This window comes from Vicia villosa, linkage group LG2 (genome assembly GCF_029867415.1).
Source record: "Vicia villosa cultivar HV-30 ecotype Madison, WI linkage group LG2, Vvil1.0, whole genome shotgun sequence".
Classification (NCBI taxonomy): Eukaryota; Viridiplantae; Streptophyta; class Magnoliopsida; order Fabales; family Fabaceae; genus Vicia; species Vicia villosa.
The window spans coordinates 223,966,426-223,971,793 of record NC_081181.1 but is presented as its reverse complement, the minus strand read 5'-3'; the positions used below and the strand labels follow the sequence as shown (position 1 = coordinate 223,971,793).

The window sequence follows — 5,368 nt, the reverse complement described above, 5'->3', positions numbered from 1 at the left end:
ACATCAATCCTATTGGTCCGATGCGGAAAGCTTTAGAAACATTGCACAATTAAATTGAATATGAAAGACAAATAGATTACTGTAATTGGGAAATCAAAGTCATTACAGATGTTAATCAGGGACACCCCCTAGCATTGGGGGGTTTAACTACTCATATCATCCAAAGAAATTACAAAAATATCAAATAAATACATTACAATATAGATGCTGAACTTTGATCTTCAATTGCTCCCGCTCATGAAAATTCTCCATTCTTCTCCAATTGCACAAGCTTCACTCCTCAATTGTATAATTCTTCGTGTGCCAAAAGATCCCCTAATTCATCATTTAAACTCTTCTAAATAATGCAGACTCACTTAGGTCAATTGGAAATACCAAAAACACCCCTCTGGGTCCCAAATGGTAAAAAACATAAAACTACTTGAAATCAGCGTCACTGGCTGACACGAGCGTGTCCCGTGACACTAGTGACCTTATCAGCCCCCTGGAACCAAGCAACACTTGTTTTTGCTTCAGGCATTCTGATAGTGCCGTGTCCCGTGACACTGGTGGTCGTGTCAGCCTCCTGGAACCAACCAACACTTGTTTTTGCTTCAGGCATTCTGACACTGCCGTGTTCCGTGGCACTGGTGGTCGTGTCAGGCCTCTTGCACATGATATTTTGCATTTTTTCACACCAAATAGTCCCGATTATTCCTCCAAATTCTACAATAAATTTGTCTTTTAGCAGTGCATCTACGAAAGCGCTTTTGGGAAATAGTGCAAGAGCATCAAAACCCGCGTATCCATACAAAAAGGGCGTTTGGGATATGCACGTTTAGAGGAAAAAATTGTAAGTAATTAGAAATGCGTTTTAATTAATTGTCTAAATGTGTTTTATTTGACGATTTTATCATTTGTGTCAATGCATAGTTAGAGGAGACGAAAAATGAAGAAACCTCACTTCCAGTACATGTGTTGTGGAAGGGAGCTCGTGTGGGCAAGAATCGAGCTGTCGATCCCGATGTTCAAAGAGTTTATGCTGAATGTGTAAGTATAACACTATGTCTTTAATTAAATCAAATGTGTTTTAATATATAATTTATTTTTTATCTCCACTAACAATTATTGAAATGTAAATGAATTACAGGAGGCCATGTCGCAATCGGTATCCACCGGTAAGGACCAGGATGATAGGAGCGTACTTAGTAGAGCACTAGATGCTCCTGAGTATCCTGGTCGGGTGAGGGGTAAAGGTCATGGTGTGACTCCAACCTCTTCTTATAGGCATTCTAGGAGAAGAAATCCTACCAATGAAGAAGTGTTGCAAAAATTGCAGGAATTACAAACACAAGTCTCTGAATTGCAAAGAGATAAAGAGATGTATATGAGAGAAAAGTGCAATACTTCATCGGTGAAAGAAACTAGTGATAAAGCTAGTATCAATTGTCAAAGAAAATTTCCCGAGGTAATTATAAATTTTTTTCCTTACAAATTGTTCAATTTTATTAATGATAATGACTCTATATTTACTATTGGTTTAGGGCATTTCATCTTGCCAACTATACTTATCGTCACCGAATTATCGCCTAGTTAGCAAGGGAAAAGTGCACAACACTTTGGGAGATTTACTTCACCATAGACCGCTCCGGATGGACACCTGAAAGTATCAGTTTATGTTGTATTAGATCATGATGCGGTGCTACCGGTACCTGACATGGTCTCAGAGACAACATTGATGCGAGATGCAATAGGGACATTTGTTGCATGGCCCTCAGAGCTCATTATCATTGGTGATGAGGTATATTGAAAACCATTATGAATCATTTAGTTTTCGAATGTCAATTCTGCACCGTTACGTTAATTATTTTTTACATTTTAATTTTAGACTGCTCCTACAAAACCCGCAATTAAGGGTAAAGGGATTTTACAGGAGGAGGAGTCTGTTGCATCACTAAAAGAGGTACATTTAAAGTGTTAATATATAATCTGAATCTAAAACTGCATGATTTTATATTTTACCTAACTTATATGATTTTTAGGCATCTGCTCGAGGGTCACAACAAGTGACGCAGCAAGTTCGTAGCGTACCACCCAAGGGTCCTCCGAAGCCAGCGGCAAAAAAAGGTGGTGCTTTTGTGCCTCGATACCGGACGACGCTCGGAACACTTGTTGATATGTCCGATTTGAAGGGTGGTGCTTTCCGTGAAATCAATATGGATGAAGGTATCTTTGGTATTGAATTCATGTCAAATATTGCACTAGATGACTTGGAAGAGATTTTTACGCATGAACAACTAGGCGTCGGTAATATGCACTCATACATCCGGTAATATTCACTCATCCGATATATTATTTAATTAGTCAAACAATTTATTTACACATTTCAATGAAAATAATCTAATGTTTATTATGTTTTTATTTAAGGTTGTTGTATGACAAAGTGTTGCGCGGGACTGCATTGTCAAACAGATTCCGTTTCGTGTCTTCCGCCCATTGCAGCGGAATGATAATTGCTACGGAACCGGAATCAGTTAGACAGTGCTTAGTCGATAGATTCCTGTCCACCGGCAATACAGAAAGTCTGATTCTTTGGGCGTATAATACCCGACCAGTAGGGTTAGTTTCTCATTCTTGGTTCATCTAATCTTTGTTTCTTTTGCGTAGCAAAATTTTCATATAAACTATTGTTTTAATTTATAGAGCACACTGGTTGTTGCTTGCTATCAACCCTATAAGAGAAGTGGTATATTTTCTGAATTCGGTAGATGGTGAGTGGACCAATTATCCGGCTATGAAGTCAATGGTTGATACGTAAGTGGGATCGTTCTAAATATTCGTGTATATTTATATATTTAATTATTTGTGAGATTGATCTAAACATATGCTTTTATATTTTTGTTAGATCAATACAAGTGTTCCGAAGTCAAAGAGACGCACAGGTATCCCGGACTAAATCAAACAACATTACTTGGATCAAAGTGGAGGTACATTAATTTTCACAATTTTGCTTATAATATTTATGCTACTTGATAAAACAAGACAACTAAAAAATCTTATTTGTTTTTCTATGTAGTGTCCGATACAGCGAAACAGTTCAGATTGTGGATACTATGTTTTGAGGTTTATGAAAGAAATCATTCAAACGAATCAATTAGAGATTCCAATCACGGTATGGATTTATAACTTAAGATAATTTCTTATAATTTATTACATTTAAATAAATTATTCATATTATGTTTTTGTTATGTAGTACTTTGACGACTTCTATGCTGCTTCTTACACGAGACTTAAGTTGGAAGAAATCAAAGAGGAATTGTGTCAATTTTATATTCAGCAACTATTCATATAGGTATGAATACATTATTGTGTGAACAATTTTATGACTACATTATTTTGATAATGACTTTGTGTTTGAGTTTCTTTGGTGGATGTTGGTTCATTTTGCTTAATATTAGTTGACGATGATGACGTTGTTATATGAATCATGTTTGTTTTTTTTTTTTGTTTTTGTTAAGTGGTGTTGATAGTTTGATTTGAAATTGGATTGATGACACATTACATTGGTGGATTGATGACACATTACAACATTGGTGGATTGATTTGAAACTGATAGTTTGTTTCATGTTTGTTTTTGTTGTTGTTGAGCCTTTAATTGACCGTGTTGTTCTGTTCATACTTTGCAGGACCAGGCCGGGAAACGATCAAACTTTTGAAGTATAATATTATAGTACTCTAGGGTGGTTACTAACTTTGTTCATACTGTTGCCAATATTTGAAGTATAATATTGTTGATGTTACTGATTTAGTTTGTTTGACATGAGTTAGTTACATGTGAAACTTTCTGTATATATATCATACTTTACATGATTTAGTTTGTTTCACAGGAACTATAATGATGTATATATATAATTTTGGATATTATAATGGTATTATATTAGTATATATATATATATATATATATATATATATATATATATATATATATATATATATATATATATATATATATATATATATATATATTGTCCTACCTATGGTTGAAAATATATCGTCGAAAATATATTACAGGTCAAAAATATTACAGGTTGAAAATATATTACAGGTCGAAAATATTACAGGTGGAACTGGGGGGGGCTTAAATTACAGGTTGCACTTTAAAATACCTCATTTAGCAATGACAACGCTTTTAAAAAACGCTCTTAAAAGGCCACCTACTAAAGCGCTTTATTACTAAAAGCGCTGCCTAAGATTAAAAAAAAGCATAAAAAAAAAACGCAACCTATGAAAGCGCTTTTGAAAAAGCGCTCTTATAGGGGGGCTACCAGAGCGCTTTTTCTAGAAAGCTCTGATAGGGGGGGTTACCAGAGCGCTTTTTCTGGAAAAAGCGCTCTTATGGGGGGCTACCAGAGCGCTTTTTTGGAAAAAGAGCTCTTATAGGGGGGCTACCAGAGCGCTTTTCTGAAAAAAGCGCTCTTATAGGGGAGGCTACCAGAGCGCTATCAAAAGCGCTGTCGTTACCTACGGCAGCGCTGACTTTGGCAGCGCTTTAAAGCGCTTTAGTAGCCCAAAAAAAGCGCTTTGGTAGCCCTTTTCCGTAGTAGTGAAACCCGCACGCGCTTAAACACACAACCAAAGCATAAAATATAGAAAAATGCAATAAAACACTTGACAATGCAAAACAAAGACGACTAAAAACAACGGTAAATAATAAGCGTGTAAAAACCACTGATCAGCCTACAGACGTTCTACTAGCAAAGTGTCTACAAATATTCCGACATTCAAATTAGTTTAAGGGCATGCAATTTCTAAAGTTAGAGAATGTGTACTTTGTGTGTTGGTATTATTAAATTTATATATTTTTGAAAAAATCAGGTCTAGAAGAAGACCTTCAAAGTACTTGCAAACACTATGACACTTAAATTAGTATAAGTCATGAGATTTTTAAAGTTCGAGAGTATGTACCTTGAGTCTTGGTATCAAAATAGTGTTATGTTCACGAACTTAGACTCACAATATTGACGGAGAATCGTTGGATGACAACTCAATAATATTCGACTGAAATTGATTTTTAACGAGGACCTGCAAAAATACATGCAAACACTCTGACGCTCAAATTAGTATTGACCATAGATTTTTAGAATTAAAAATGTGTGTACTTTTTTGATGGTAATTTTAAGTTTGATTATGAAGGTGGACCGACAGAACTACATGCACATACTCCAACTTTCAAATTATTTAGTATTGACAATGAGATTTTCAGAATAAGAAATATGTGTACCTAAAATTGTTGAGAATAAACTTTTCAAAAATTGAAAAATAATAAAGTATATAAAAATTTAAGTTTACTTAATTATATTACTTTTTATGAAAATGAGAAGTTAAATGT

General features: G+C 35.0%; 1 long non-coding RNA gene across 1 annotated transcript; it reads left to right on the top strand.

Moving 5' to 3' along the window:
• The first annotated feature begins 2,528 nt into the window (after positions 1 to 2,528).
• LOC131648334 (uncharacterized) lies at positions 2,529 to 2,966 on the top strand. The gene is made up of 3 exons (XR_009298119.1): positions 2,529 to 2,598; positions 2,683 to 2,793; positions 2,885 to 2,966. It is a non-coding gene; the product is annotated as an uncharacterized LOC131648334 (long non-coding RNA).
• Positions 2,967 to 5,368: the final 2,402 nt, after the last annotated feature.